A 17,270-nucleotide genomic window follows, 5' to 3' on the forward strand; every position below is an offset into this window, starting at 1 on the left:
CCTTCGTAATATAACCAAGATCCGGAATATCCTGTTGCAAAATGATGCAGAAAAACTAGTTCATGCATTTGTTACCTCCAGATTGGATTATTGTAATTCTCTTTTGTCAGGGTGCTCTGGTAAATCTCGAAAGACTCTTCAACTAGTCCAGAATGCTGCAGCTTGTGTACTGACTAGAACTAGGAAAAGGGACCACATTACTCCTGCCTTGGCTTCTCTGCACTGGCTCCCTATACAGTCTAGCCTCATCAGGGGGAAGTCTGCCGTACTGCCCCTCGAGAACATTACGGTCCCAGAATGCAGGCCTACTAGTGGTACCTACAGTCTCTAAGTGTACTATGGGAGGTAAAGCCTTCAGTGATCGGGCTTCTCTCCTCTGGAATCGCCTTCCAGCCGGGAGGCAGATACAGTCTGTATTTTTAAGAATAGACTTAAAACTTATAGTTAGGGCTGGTGCTGGTATAGACCAGCTCTTAGTTATGCTGCTATAGGCTTAGACTACCGGGGGAACTGGCACCTTGAGAGTCTCTCTCTCTCTCTCTCTCTCTCTCTCTCTCTCTCTCTCTCTAACCGCCTATTTTCCTGGGAGCTCTTGAGCTCTCTTAGGCTCCTCGAGATCGTTGGTTGATGGCCTGCCAGAACAACTCCCTCCTCACCGGATTGTTGATGGACGGCTTGCCTCCCCCCACCCCCTTGCTCCCTATCCCTCTTCCTGCATCTTATCCCATCTCTCCCCCTATCCCTTTCCAAGCCTGGCGCAGTCTAGGCCTGTGAAGGCTGTTTCGTCATGAGCCGGGGATCCGGCCGAAGATTTCTGCCTTTTAATAAGGCAGTTTTTTCTTACCACTTTTGCTGCTTTGCTAAAGTGCTCATGATGGATAGGCCGGATCTTTGTAACATAACAATGAGTAAGGTCTTTTACCTGCTTTTTTGTAATGTTAACAGACAAAGAGTAAGGTATTTTACCTGCTTTTTGTAAAGTGTCTCGAGATAACACTTGTTATGAGTTGACGCTATACAAATAAAAATTGATTGATTGATTGAAATTGATCTAAATGTGAGGTTTTTGCTGGCTACTTCAGGGATAAAATAGTTGACATTAGGTCTGGTATCTGTCAGCAAAGCAAGCACACCGCACTTTTTCCAGTATCATGTACAATCAGTGATGTCAAGTTGGAAAGTTTTGCTCTGGTTGATGCTGCAACACTCAGGACAGTGGTAAAAGAAATGAAGCCATCCATGTGTTCCCTTGACCCAATTCCAACATCCCTTTTTAAAACCAATTTTAATTCAGTATCAGAAGATGTCCTCGACATAGTAAATCACTCCTTACAAGCTAGGTGTCGTCCCTACTGATTTTAAGATTGCCTTAATTAAACCTCTTTTAAAAAAGGGAACCTGGATATTTTAACATCTAGTAATTTTAGACCCATCTCAAACCTGCCATCTTTAAGCAAAATTTTAGAGAAGTTAGTTTTTAATCAGTTGAGTGCCTTTTTAACCTCAAACACTACATTAGAAATGTTTCAATCTGGCTTTAGGAGACGCCACAGCACTGAGACGGCCCTACTAAAAGTAGTTAATGATGTCAGAAAAAACCTTGACAACAACAAGCCTTCTGTTCTGGTACTACTCGACCTCAGTGCTGCTTTCGATACTGTTGACCACCAGATTATTTTAGATAGACTGAGTGAGCATGTAGGCCTTTCTGGAAATGTTTTTAACTGGTTCACCTCGTATTTGTGTGACAGAAAATGTTTTGTATTGATAGAAGACTGCACCTCCAAACAATACGAGGTCTCCAGTGGGGTACCACAAGGATCAATTTTAGGACCACTACTTTTTGATATGTACATGTTACCCCTGGGTGGTGTCATCAGGAGGCACGGAATCTCTTTCCACAGCTATGTGGCCGTGTCTCCTGATGACACCAGACAAATTGACTCATTTTTAATTGTATTTTAGATATAAAAGCCTGGATGTCACAGAATTTTTTGCAGCTCATCCAGGACAAAACAGAGGTTTTAACCATTGGTTCAAAGGCTCAGAGAGAGAAACTGGACCCCAAATTACAAAAAATAGGACTCAACCCAAGTCAAGAAGCTCAGAATCTTGGGGTGATCTTTGACTCAGGCTTTAATTTAAAGGCCCACGTGAAGGGTGTCACAAAAACAGCATTTTACCACCTGAAAAACGTCGCCAAAGTGAGGCCATTTCTCTCTCTGAGCCAAACAGAGAGCCTATTGCACGCTTTTATTACTAGCAGGCTGGACTATGGTAACGCTCTCCTTTCTGGTTTTCCTAAAAACACAACAAATTGGCTACAGCTACTACAAAACTCTGCCGCATTGACAAAGACCAGAAGGAGAGCACACATCACACCTGTTTTAAAATCTTTACACTGGCTGCCTGTTAGTTTCCGTATTGATTTTAAAATTATTTTATTAGTTTATAAAGCATTACATGGCCTTGCACCAGTCCACTTATCAGATATGATTTTAGTTTATGAACAAGTACAGCCCCTCAGATCTGCCAGTTCCTCTCTCTTAGTTGTTCCACAGAGCAGGACAAAAACCTTTGGCGATGCTGCTTTCAGCTGTTACGCGCCAAGACTGTGGAACAACCTTCCTAAGGGTCTGAGAGGAGCCCAGAATATCGAGATTTTTAAACGCAGTCTTAAAACTCATTTATTCAGTCTGGCTTTTATATAGTGATTTATATCAATTCAAATCTTAACATTACTGTATTGTGTTTTTTATCCTACGACAATTTTAAATATTTTCCTCTTATGTATTTATTTTAATATCTTGTTGCTTTTATGTGTCGTATTTTATTTTATTTTTTTTTTATATATTTTTTTTTAATTCTTATTGGTGTGCATTAGTCTCTCAATGATTTTATCAATGATTTTATAAACTACTTTTTGTCAACAACTTTTCTGCACTCTTGTTAAGCACTTTGAACTGCAATTGAATTTGTCTGAAAGGTGCTGTATAAATAAAGTTTGATTGATTGATTGATAGCTTGGCTTCCCCCCCGGTAGCTCCCAAGCAGCCGGGAGGCAGTGGCTGAGTTACTATCTAAGGGAAGCGTTGTCGAAAATCGAAGCACACAGTTCCCCCACCAACCACTTCACGTTTCAAACTAATTTTCTCCACTCAGCGGCACACCCGCTGAGAATAAAACTCTGATTATTGGAGACTCCATAGTCCAAAACGTGAAGCTAGCGAAGTCAGCGGGCATAGTTAGGTGTATACCCAGGGCCAGAGCGGGCGAAATCGCATCTCATTTAAAGTTACTGTAAGAGTGAAAATGGGATATGCAAATAAGTTAGAAACATATGTTTATTATGTTCTTTCTCTATGCAGACATAACTTTAGTATTTTCTTAAATGATTGCTATAATGTTGGTTACAAGTGTTTACAGTAATGTTAATATCCTGTTATTAGGTAGGCCACCTAGTGGGCGCTGTTCAGGCAGGAGTGAGCTGTGGAGTGAGAGGAGAGAAAAAGGAAGAACAAGAGGAGTTGTGAAATGTACCGTGCGTCGGAGAAGCTGACTAAAGTTATGAGAAAGACCCAGAACGTGTTTGGACTGCTTTATTCCTTCACATACACCCACGTCGCTTACATTGCTGACAAAGACTAAAGGTAGATTTGATACAATCGTAATTCATGTCGGCACTAATGACTCCCAACTACACCAGTCGGAAGTCACTAAGGTTAATGTGGAGTTGGTGTGTACTTTTGCTAAGACGATGTCGGACTCCGTAGTGTTCTCTGGACCCCTCCCAAATAAGACCAGTGATGACATGTATAGCCGCATGTCATCACTCAACCGCTGGCTGTCGAGGTGGTGTCCAGCAAACGATGTGGGCTTCATAGATAACTGGCTGTCTTTTTGGGGAAAACCTGGTCTGCTAGCTAGAAACGGCATCCATCCCACTTTGGACGGTGCAGCTCTATTATCTAGAAACATTGCAGAGGTTATTAGTCCAAAACCTTGACAACAACACAGAATTCAGACCAGGAGGCAGAGCTGCAGTCTTACACGCTTCTCTGCGCCTCCCTTAGATCTGTCTCCCAGTCACTATAGCTGTAATTCTGAATCTAACTGTAGTTATACTATAGGTACTGTGTCTGTCCCCCGGCCCAGACCCTTTTTTATAAGTCATCCAAACGTAGAAAAAAAAGGCGTAAATTGTCAAAATCTCATTAGGATCAAAACTACGAATACGATTTTGCAAAAAAATCTGAAAATTCACTGCAGACTTTTAACATTAGGTCCTTAGCCTCCAAATCGCTTTTAGTGAATGATCTGATATCATATCAGCATATTGATTTACTTTGTTTGACTGAAACCTGGCTGTGTTGAGATGAATATGTTAGTTTAAATCAGGGGTGTCAAAGTTCTATTGGGTCGGGGGCCGGATTTGTTCAAATGAGACCTCAAGTGGGCCGGACTAATTATGCAGACATCACTATAACTCAGCACATGGATATATAGGCTAATGTATGATTAGAAAATAAAGACAAAAAAAGGTACTTGTATAGAAAACTGCATGTTAACGCATAAAATGTAAAAGTACATTAAGCAGAGGGGTTAACTCTGTCATTGCAAACTGCATGGTGGCACATGGAAATATTTAAATGTACTACATTACAGAAGAAAACATTAATTATGTTTTGTTTGAGATTATTATATTATGTTTTAATATTTCTGTTCACGGTTATACAAACTTTGACACAGGTTATTCTAGCTGCCCTGGGATCAGTGCATTACTAGAGAGAGAGAGTGAGAGAAAGAGAGAGAGAGACTTTAGATGTGTGTGTGTGTCAGGCCACAGCACAGTTTGCACTCGTTAAGGTTCATTACAGATAAAACCTGCTCACATGAATAACTGTCACAAACACACAGAGTGTCTTTGATGTAAACAGTCATCTTCAGGTATTTCACTGTCAGGCATCAAATGTTTCCAAACCAACAGACTTGAATTTATCCTTCAGCGTTGATCACTGCAGTCTGATCAGCTCCGTGTGGAGTGCTCGTTCTTCAACTAAGTAAACTCAGTTAAACGACTTCTGATATGAGTCTGGCAGTCCGTTCTTCTACTTGTCCGCACTATCGTAATCTAACTCTGTCACTGACGTTTTATGCGCCATGAATCTGTTTCATCTCCGTGCGTAATTCAAGGAAGAATTTTAGCGCTGCTCCACGGTTAAACCAGCGGACCTCTGTATGATCGGACAGCCTGTGCGTGATATCGTTTTTGGATAAGCAAATAAGCAAATGTTCAGTAATAGTTATATTTTTACAGTCTGATTAAAGCTGGTGATAAAGGCACAACAGCAGTCTACTGCATTTAGAAGTGATGTCACACTGAAACTTTTAGGTGATCAACACAACACGTTCACCTCTGAGTGACCTAAAAATGAACCATCTGTAATTAAAATCAGTTAATATACATTTTAATTTACTGTTTTTACAATAACCAGAGGTAAAATAAGTCTATCATCAGGCTCAACGCCGGTGTCCACAACCTACACTTAGTCTGGATGTGAGGAGACGGTCTGGGCCGTTACACAGGACAGAGAGGATTGTTTTTTATTTGCACGAGCCGCTCTTTGTGGCTCACTCCATAGGAAGCTTTGTGATTATCAGCCAAAACTTTTGTTTTCCATCAGTCAAGACAGGAGAAACTGGTAAGAAGTGTGAACAGAGCTGAAGACCGTCAGGATGAGCGTGCAGTGCAGCGGTGTGCCTGTCGTTAAGTCCCGTGGCTCTGATACAATTCTGGCAACTTGTGAGCAAATAAAACTAAATAAATATCTCCCCTTCGATCTCTCTTGAAAACCTGCATTCTGTGTCACCTCTCTCAGGTGTTCAGCCTGTTTTCTGATGTGATGTATTACCAGCGTAATGCAGGAGCAGATCTTGCCACTTGTCATTTTATGATACTCCCTGCTGAGAAGATAGTTCAAAGTGCCCCATTTAATTAATATTCGTATCATGATATCAACCTTTACATTGCTCATTATACACGTTTTAATAGAATTCGGGGAAAATACGTATTACAAATATTTAATTTATAAAAAATCTCAAAATATTTTTCAATACATTTCCTCCTTTTTCCCAAAATGTCTCACGGGCCGTATGAAACCTGCTGTCGGGCCGGATACCTCACCACTGGACGAGGTGGTGGAGTAGCAGCTATTTTTAATTCTAGTCTTCTAGTTAACCCTCGACCAAAGCTGAATTTTTCTTCTTTTGAAAGCTTTGTTCTTAAGCCCAATTCACACATACTTCGTGCGCGCTGTGGTCCATCAGCGCGGCGCACTATGTTGTACTAAGCTGCTACTCTAGTCAATCACTGTGTTCACACAGGGCGCGCCGCGGTCCGTCTGCGGAGCGTGCCACCAACGGCACTACGCTCTGCTCCGTTTCAAATACGCAGCGAGTCTATTTTCGTCGGCGTACGCTGCAGGAACGCGTCAAGCTGGACAGAATATGACAGCCCGGACAAGAAGTCAGACAAGGAAACGCATAGAGCATCCGGTCAATTTCAAAATAAAACACAATATACGGACTCGCCATCGTATTTTTCATCACTTAATCAACATTACATCAAAACAGGTAGCGAATTAACAACAATGTATCCTCAGAAAGACAAAGCAACATGTTGTTTGCATGTTTTTCTCTTTATTCCCGTGGGATCTTGTAGTTCTCCTGTGATGTGTCATGGGTACGCTCTGCTGCGCTGACGTCCCAGAAACGGATCCAGTGTGAACAGGCGTGAGCCGTCCGACAGAGCAAAATCGTGGCGCTGACAGACCACAGCACACACGGAGTATGTATGAGTTGGGGGTCAGTCTTTCACATCCAGTCTCAAGAACCTTTCAGCCAGTTCTAGTTGTTGTAGTTTGCCGCCCTCCTGGCCCATATTCTGAATTTCTATCTGAATTTGCAGAATTTTTATCAGATTTAGTCCTTAGCAGTGATAAAATAATTGTTGTAGGTGACTTCAATATCCACGTGGATGTTGATAATGATAGCCTTAGCACAGCTTTCATGTCATTAGGCTTTATTGGTTTCACCGAGGGTGTAAACGAACCTACTCATCGTTTTAACCACACCCTGGATCTTGTTTCAAAGATCATTTTTAATCAGATTGTTCCAGTTTAAACTGGCAGATGGATAATCAGTAATCAGGAGGCAGAGCTGAAGTTCTCTACGGTTCTCTCTGTTTCTATTAGAACAGTATCTCACTCAGAATACAGCCAACACTGTGTCTGTCCTCAAATTCTTTAGACTGATGAAAGTAAAGTTAACAGAAGACGACTTAAACATAAACACAGCTCAGAAAGATTCTGTGGTTAGTAGCTGAGATTTACAGATAGCAACATGCAGTAATATGATCTCACAAACAGAGAGAGAGAGAGAGAGAGAGAGAGAGACAGGGAGGGAGATATAGGAGCTCAAGGTGCAAGTTCCCCCAGTAGTCTAAGCCTATAGCAGCATAACTAGGAGCTGGTCTACACCAGCGCCAGCCCTAACTATAAAATGTATAGTTACTTTTAATTCTATTCTTTAAAATAGAGAGTGTGTCTGCCTCCCGTATCCCGGCTGGAAGATGATTCCAGAGGAGAGGAGCCTGAAAATTGAAGGCTCTACCTCCCATAGTACATTTAGAGACTGTAGGTACCACGAGCAAGCCTGATAACTGAAGCCTCTACCTCCCATAGTACATTTAGAGACTGAGCAGCATTTACAACGAGCAGCAACTACTGTTAGGATACAGAACAGATCAAGATCAAGGACTTGTCCAGAACAACTTCAGGAACCTCAACCTGGAACTCACTTCTGGGACAAAGTCCTCAGACTGACATCATTTAGATGGGAGAACCAAAGCACACAATGATCATGAAGTGGTGAGAAAACAAAATGAAGCTGATGAGGAAAATGAAGACAGGTGAGTAGAGTAGAAGGGAAGGTCTGGGCTATTGAAACCTAGAAGAGAAGGAGGTGAATTCTGAGGACCTCTGGTGGAGAAGTAGGAGAAACAGGAGAAAAGTACGAGTCCTGGGAGAGGTGAACATGGACTGAAGACTGAGAGTGATGTAAATGGCTGAGGATGAAAGAGTGAGCCTACAGAAAAGCAGAACAGAGCTCTTTGTCAATTTCAGATCTCACCTTCCATCAGCAGAACGTCCATCTTTAAAGCCAATAAAGCGATATATAGACCGGTCACTCTTCATGGACACACAGCTGGGTCCAGGAGAGTCTGGTCTCTGTTCCTGCATCCTGATACAAAAAACAACATTATTAGTTACTGTGAGCAGCAGATGAGACAGTGATGATGATGATGATGATGAAGGTGGAGTGATGTGAGTGCTGAGCTGTGACATGGAGAAGAGTCATGGGCCCTTTCTGAATAGCCACAGTTCAGTAAACTCTCGTGGTAATTCAGTATGCATATTTTGGGTCCACCTCAGTATCCTGAACATTTCAGTATGAATACTAACTTCTGGGTTTTATGCAGTATGGATCAGATGCGTGCTTTCAGGAAATGAATTGTATTTTACCCACAATGCTGTGCGAATTAAACGTAAATCGCCACGTTCGCCTCCAAATCAAAACAAACGAGTGTGGATTAATTTAATACATTTTTAATGTAGAGTTAAAGTCCCGACTGAAATCACTACTTTTAATTAAGAACAGAACACAGATGTCTGCATTATTATAAAACCTTTCTCTCTCTATTTAAATAATGATTTCACGATTTAAATGTGTCTTTATTGGTTTGTTTTATATTCTGTATATTACTGTCTTTCATTTGTACTTTTCTTTATGTAGGTCACTGTATGTTATTTAGAAATTTAATCTGTCTTTTACTTGTGATATTGTTTTGTTTACCTGACTGTATGCACATTACTCTTCTTGAATAAAGCTTAAAAAAAAAGAAACGGTGTATGCGGGCGGTTCGGGTAACATAAATGACGCCACTTCCATACTGAATGAATCAAGTTGGAACAAATATCTGTCTACGTGCACCTACTGAATAGTAGGTACTAACAGTATACAGCACGGATAGTAGGTACTGACTACAGACAGATTGAGTAGGTACTTGGCAATTTGGATACAGCCATGGACAGTTAGAGATCCTCACCTCAGAGCTTCATGTTCCTCACACAGAGAGGTTTTAGAGGGAGGGACTCCCTCCTCTGTGTCCTCACACTGATCCATAGCAGAGCGCCCCCTGCTGGGAGAGCTGCACTCTGCCACTACAACAACACTGATGGAGTTCAGCTGCTGAAGTCACATCCAGTCAAAGATCTTCAGCTGTGGAGAAAACAAAGAAGCTGCTGATTCACCTTCATCATCATCATCATCATCATCACCTCACTGTCAGTCTACAAACATCACATCTACCTGGTTCACCTTCATCATCATCATCATCACCTCACTGTCAGTCTACTAACATCACATCTACCTGGTTCACCTTCATCATCATCATCATCACCTCACTGTCAGTCTACAAACATCACATCTACCTGGTTCACCTTCATCATCATCATCATCACCTCACTGTCAGTCTACTAACATCACATCTACCTGGTTCACCTTCATCATCATCATCATCATCACCATCATCACCTCACTGTCAGTCTACAAACATCACATCTACCTGGTTCACCTTCATCATCATCATCATCATCATCACCTCATTGTCAGTCAACAAACATCACATCTACCTGGTTCACCTTCATCATCATCATCATCATCATCACCTCACTGTCAGTCTACTAACATCACATCTACCTGGTTCACCTTCATCATCATCATCATCATCATCACCTCACTGTCAGTCTACTAACATCACATCTACCTGGTTCACCTTCATCATCATCATCATCATCACCTCACTGTCAGTCTACAAACATCACATCTACCTGGTTCACCTTCATCATCATCATCATCATCATCTCACTGTCAGTCTACTAACATCACATCTACCTGGTTCACCTTCATCATCATCATCATCATCATCTCACTGTCAGTCTACTAACATCACATCTACCTGGTTCACCTTCATCATCATCATCATCACCTCACTGTCAGTCTACTAACATCACATCTACCTGGTTCACCTTCATCATCATCATCATCATCACCTCACTGTCAGTCTACAAACATCACATCTACCTGGTTCACCTTCATCATCATCATCATCACCTCACTGTCAGTCTACAAACATCACATCTACCTGGTTCACCTTCATCATCATCATCATCATCACCTCACTGTCAGTCTACTAACATCACATCTACCTGGTTCACCTTCATCATCATCATCATCATCATCATCATCATCACCTCACTGTCAGTCTACTAACATCACATTTACCTGGTTCACCTTCATCATCATCATCATCATCATCATCATCACCTCACTGTCAGTCTACTAACATCACATCTACCTGGTTCACCTTCATCATCATCATCATCATCATCATCACCTCACTGTCAGTCTACAAACATCACATCTACCTGGTTCACCTTCATCATCATCATCATCACCTCACTGTCAGTCTACAAACATCACATCTACCTGGTTCACCTTCATCATCATCATCATCACCTCACTGTCAGTCTACTAACATCACATCTACCTGGTTCACCTTCATCATCATCATCATCATCATCACCTCACTGTCAGTCTACAAACATCACATCTACCTGGTTCACCTTCATCATCATCATCATCATCATCATCATCACCTCACTGTCAGTCTACAAACATCACATCTACCTGGTTCACCTTCATCATCATCATCATCATCACCTCACTGTCAGTCTACTGACATCACATCTACCTGGTTCACCTTCATCATCATCATCATCATCACCTCACTGTCAGTCTACAAACATCACATCTACCTGGTTCACCTTCATCATCATCATCATCATCATCATCATCATCACCTCACTGTCAGTCTACAAACATCACATCTACCTGGTTCACCTTCATCATCATCATCATCACCTCACTGTCAGTCTACTAACATCACATCTACCTGGTTCACCTTCATCATCATCATCATCATCATCACCTCACTGTCAGTCTACAAACATCACATCTACCTGGTTCACCTTCATCATCATCATCATCACCTCACTGTCAGTCTACAAACATCACATTTACCTGGTTCACCTTCATCATCATCATCATCATCATCATCACCACCTCACTGTCAGTCTACTAACATCACATCTACCTGGTTCACCTTCATCATCATCATCATCATCATCATCATCACCACCTCACTGTCAGTCTACTAACATCACATCTACCTGGTTCACCTTCATCATCATCATCATCATCATCATCATCATCACCTCACTGTCAGTCTACTAACATCACATCTACCTGGTTCACCTTCATCATCATCATCATCACCTCACTGTCAGTCTACAAACATCACATCAAACTGGTTCACCTTCATCATCATCATCATCACCTCACTGTCAGTCTACAAACATCACATCTACCTGGTTCACCTTCATCATCATCATCATCATCATCTCACTGTCAGTCTACTAACATCACATCTACCTGGTTCACCTTCATCATCATCATCATCATCATCATCACCTCACTGTCAGTCTACAAACATCACATCAAACTGGTTCACCTTCATCATCATCATCATCACCTCACTGTCAGTCTACAAACATCACATCTACCTGGTTCACCTTCATCATCATCATCATCATCATCTCACTGTCAGTCTACTAACATCACATCTACCTGGTTCACCTTCATCATCATCATCATCATCATCACCTCACTGTCAGTCTACTAACATCACATCTACCTGGTTCACCTTCATCATCATCATCATCATCATCATCATCATCATCATCATCATCACCTCATTGTCAGTCTACAAACATCACATCTACCTGGTTCACCTTCATCATCATCATCATCATCATCATCATCATCATCATCACCTCACTGTCAGTCTACAAACATCACATCTACCTGGTTCACCTTCATCATCATCATCATCATCACCTCACTGTCAGTCTACTAACATCACATCTACCTGGTTCACCTTCATCATCATCATCATCACCTCACTGTCAGTCCACAAACATCACATCTACCTGGTTCACCTTCATCATCATCATCATCATCATCACCACCTCACTGTCAGTCTACTAACATCACATCTACCTGGTTCACCTTCATCATCATCATCATCATCATCATCATCATCACCTCACTGTCAGTCTACTAACATCACATCTACCTGGTTCACCTTCATCATCATCATCATCACCTCACTGTCAGTCTACAAACATCACATCTACCTGGTTCACCTTCATCATCATCATCATCATCATCATCACCTCACTGTCAGTCTACTAACATCACATCTACCTGGTTCACCTTCATCATCATCATCATCATCATCACCACCTCACTGTCAGTCTACAAACATCACATCTACCTGGTTCACCTTCATCATCATCATCATCATCATCATCATCATCACCTCACTGTCAGTCTACAAACATCACATCTACCTGGTTCACCTTCATCATCATCATCATCACCTCACTGTCAGTCTACTAACATCACATCTACCTGGTTCACCTTCATCATCATCATCATCACCTCACTGTCAGTCTACAAACATCACATCTACCTGGTTCACCTTCATCATCATCATCATCATCACCTCACTGTCAGTCTACTAACATCACATCTACCTGGTTCACCTTCATCATCATCATTATCACCTCACTGTCAGTCTACAAACATCACATCTACCTGGTTCACCTTCATCATCATCATCATCATCATCACCTCACTGTCAGTCTACTAACATCACATCTACCTGGTTCACCTTCATCATCATCATCATCATCATCATCATCACCTCACTGTCAGTCTACAAACATCACATCTACCTGGTTCACCTTCATCATCACCATCATCATCATCATCATCATCACCTCACTGTCAGTCTACAAACATCACATCTACCTGGTTCACCTTCATCATCATCATCATCATCACCTCACTGTCAGTCTACAAACATCACATCTACCTGGTTCACCTTCATCATCATCATCCTCATCATCATCATCATCATCATCACCTCACTGTCAGTCTACAAACATCACATCTACCTGGTTCACCTTCATCATCATCACCTCACTGTCAGTCTACAAACATCACATCTACCTGATTCACCTTCATCACCATCATCATCATCATCACCTCACTGTCAGTCTACTAACATCACATCTACCTGATTCACCTTCATCACCATCATCATCATCATCACCTCACTGTCAGTCTACTAACATCACATCTACCTGGTTCACCTTCATCATCATCATCATCATCATCATCATCATCACCTCACTGTCAGTCTACAAACATCACATCTACCTGGTTCACCTTCTTCATCATCATCATCACCTCACTGTCAGTCTACTAACATCACATCTACCTGGTTCACCTTCATCATCATCATCATCATCATCACCTCACTGTCAGTCTACAAACATCACATCTACCTGATTCACCTTCATCATCATCATCATCATCATCACCTCACTGTCAGTCTACTAACATCACATCTACCTGGTTCACCTTCATCATCATCATCATCATCACCTCACTGTCAGTCTACAAACATCACATCTACCTGATTCACCTTCATCATCATCATCATCATCATCATCATCATCATCATCATCACCATCATCATCATCACCTCACTGTCAGTCTACAAACATCACATCTACCTGGTTCACCTTCATCATCATCATCATCATCATCATCATCATCACCTCACTGTCAGTCTACTAACATCACATCTACCTGGTTCACCTTCACCTTTATCATCATCATCATCATCACCTCACTGTCAGTCTGCTAACATCACATCTACCTGGTTCACCTTCATCATCATCATCATCATCATCACCTCACTGTCAGTCTACTAACATCACATCTACCTGGTTCACCTGGTGTTATGATCTAATCTTCTGTTCTCTCTTATAGTAGATGATTTATTACTCTCAGATGTTCTGTTCTTGTCAGACTGATTATCCAGCTGAAGTATTAAAGTAGTTGTAGGTTCTGAATGTATTCACTGCACAGTCTGTAACTTGGACATGAATCACTCTTTTTTAAGATCTGTCATCATCTCCTTCTTGTTCTAATTTGATGAATTTAAATGATTTTATTTAAACTTTTATGAATTGAACTTTTTTGAATTGATCCTCTAGCATCTGTAGTGTCCCACCTGAAGGCATGTATTTATATTATATAATCAACATTCATATAAAGTGGTCATGAATAATCATAATAGTATTTCAGTATAATGATGAACTAAAAGACACATATTATGCAAATTAGATAAATAAATAATAATAGTGTGAGGGTTGCATATTATAAACATAACACAATCAACTAAGGATGAAATGCAGAAGGGCACATGAATTCAAACTGAGCCTACAAAGTGAAACTCATCAAGGATAGAGTGAAAAAAGTTAATGCTTAGATGAAATTTTGCATGGTCAAAGAGTGAGGTCTCAAGTTTCATACGAGCTCGCTTTTGGGGTAATTAATTAATAAATCTTAGGCTAACCTGACATTTACGAGAGGTGAAGGAGAGACAAATACAAGAAAAAGGACCATCATTCCAAGAAAACCTGCCATACATGCTGTGTTGGTGTGTCGATGTCCGGTCACAAGATGGTTGGCCAGATATATACCCCATTTATCAAGAAGACATGACATTGCAGTAGGTTTTTTTTTACTGCTAACTTCTGAAAATAGCATGTGGCAATATATGGGACATGGCTGGGGCTGTGAAGCCCACGTGGGACATAGTTAGAGCTATCAGGCCCATGTGGGACATAGATGGATCTATAAAGCCCATGTGGAGGAGGCGGATACCATCTCCACGCCCTCAGCAAGATAAGTATATATTGTGTGATATTCTTTGTCTTGGTCAGTCGTCTGCAGACGGCTCACTACTTTGGATTCTGAGAAAGATGAATAAAGCTTTTAGTACTCAATTTGTTTGTCTCCTGGGTCCAGTCTCTGAAGAAAGACAAACAAGCTTTAAAACACCACTTAGAACTTAAAAAGGACAGTTAGATTTAGAGTTTAAAATGTTGATGTCTTTGTTGGTCCGGTCACAGGCAAAAACTGACCCTGCCTATTTTCTGGATTTATTAAAAAAAGGACACTACACATCGATAAAGTTTTATCTTATCAGAGGAGGCTTCACTGCAGGACTTTGAATCATAAAACAATAACAAGTCAAACCCAACAAGTCATTGATTAACCAAGAACACAGTCAGCTGATTGAGAGAGTTACAACAACTTCTTATGAATATGTTCCACTGTAAAGAAAACGTAATTAAGAAAAATGTTCAAATCAAAATGATAATCACTCAAACATTTCAATTACAGAAGATAAAGTGATGATCTCAATGAAAGAAACTTCCAGAGCGGGCTCGTCTTTAATCAACCTGTTAGCATGTTAGCATAGCCTGCATCGGGACTGAGGATCATTGTGTGTCCTTCACTTCTACTTTAGTCAGAGCAGCTAATGAATCCGGTGGCAAACTGTTAGCTTACAGCTCTTTTTACACTTAAATTAAATGACTCTTTCAAACAGTATAAAAAGTGTCTCTTACCTTCAACACAGAGAACTAATCTGCATCTCAACAGGACAACGTCAAAGTCAAGTCTCCTGACACCAGGAAATACCAAAGTCTAATAATCACCATAGCAACAGGGAATCAAAGGTCACAGTTTTATAACATTTTACTGAAGGAAGCTTGTTTATTGTGTCAGATGATCCTTTACTGCTTTGATATCAGATATATTGTGTGATGATAGAAGTTGATGAAAGTGTTTGAGGCAGTCTGTTGTCCTGCAGTGGTCTGTAAAAAAGGAAGGGCTGCTGTATGGGATCAATTGCCTGTAAATAAGATTTTGAACTCGTGGAAGGTTACTTTGGTGAAATATTTTGTGCACACAGGTAAGGTTTGCACATGTGCAAACAACATTTGTAATTGTAGAAATAGTCTGAGCATATGCAAAACAATTCTGTTGTTGTGAAAAAATGTGAAGATGTGTAATGATTTTGTGCTCACAGTTCAGATCGCACAAATTCCTATCTTCACGTGCGATCCTGAAGGTACACGCACAAGCTTTGAGTTACAACCACAAATTTTGACAGAGTCTTTACGCCTAAGCCTCCAGCCAATCAGCACGTCTCTACCTTGTCAACTGACAATCAGAGGAAGCTGAGTCTGTTTAGTATGGAGTTAGATCAGTCTCAATTTTCATGAATGCACACAGAAGGATTCACAAATGTATTTTGTGATTTATAAGGACTCTATCCACAAAAATAGTTTTCAATACACACACAAATATTTAGCATTGTATATTAATGTAAAAAAATACACAAATAAAAAACAAGATTCATGAACAAATATTTATAGTTTTATATTTAATAGAAATCCACAAATGTGTGATATACATATATATTAAAAACACACATTTGGATCTTGTCTTGTCAGTCTGCCTTTACAAACTGTTTGTCATGTGTGAACCTCGCTGCATTTGTGTGTGGGACTTTTGAGACTCCCCTGCCGTGGTTCGATTCACAAATGGAAATGTTTGTAGCCAATCAGATGTCTCCTTCCTATTCAGCCAATCACAGTAGGGTAGATTCAATGGTATGTTTTAATGTGATCACTTCAGCGTTACATCGCAGCGATCAGCCGAGCTGTCTGATGAAGTCGTCTTTATGTTGACGAGTACAAACAGTCTCTGTGATCGTCGTACTATAGATGGAAAGTCGTTTATCGTGCTGGGTCACGTTGTTGATGCTGGGCTCTGCTCTAAACGAGTCAGTATCTGAAGTGTATGTACAGTTTAAGCTCTGTGTGCAATAATGAACGACCCAACTCAAGAAACGAGCCAGACTCTCTTGTTGACATACTCCGTGTCTGCAAAGACAGAGATGCCTTGTTTCATAGTGTGGGGGAATGTCTTATTGTCAGTAGCTTCCTTTAACATGAGAGAAAATGGACTTTTTAACAATTCCCAAACATGTTTCTAAAAGTTCACATCCTGGTGACTTATCCAAAGAAAGACTATCTACTGCTTCTTTGAGCTCCTCTGAAGTAATATCAGCATCACATCATTCTGCAAACTCCTCG

General features: G+C 40.8%; 3 protein-coding genes across 3 annotated transcripts in view; 1 reads left to right on the forward strand and 2 right to left on the reverse strand.

Annotated features, from left to right (window-relative positions):
• LOC136181104 (NLR family CARD domain-containing protein 3-like) overlaps positions 1 to 15,805 on the reverse strand; it is a 724,139-nt gene extending 708,334 nt beyond the window's left edge. The window contains exon 1 of the mRNA XM_065961446.1: positions 15,735 to 15,805. The gene's annotated coding sequence lies outside the window, so the exon portion shown is untranslated. The remainder of the gene's footprint in view (positions 1 to 15,734) is intronic.
• Positions 1 to 17,270, forward strand: part of LOC136181112 (protein NLRC3-like) — a 693,514-nt gene that overhangs the window by 570,702 nt on the left and 105,542 nt on the right. The gene's annotated exons all lie outside the window — the stretch shown is intronic.
• Positions 1 to 17,270, reverse strand: part of LOC136181115 (NLR family CARD domain-containing protein 3-like) — a 51,178-nt gene that overhangs the window by 11,937 nt on the left and 21,971 nt on the right. The gene's annotated exons all lie outside the window — the stretch shown is intronic.

The sequence above is a fragment of the Labrus bergylta genome, chromosome 2 (assembly GCF_963930695.1).
Source record: "Labrus bergylta chromosome 2, fLabBer1.1, whole genome shotgun sequence".
Taxonomy (NCBI): Eukaryota; Metazoa; Chordata; class Actinopteri; order Labriformes; family Labridae; genus Labrus; species Labrus bergylta.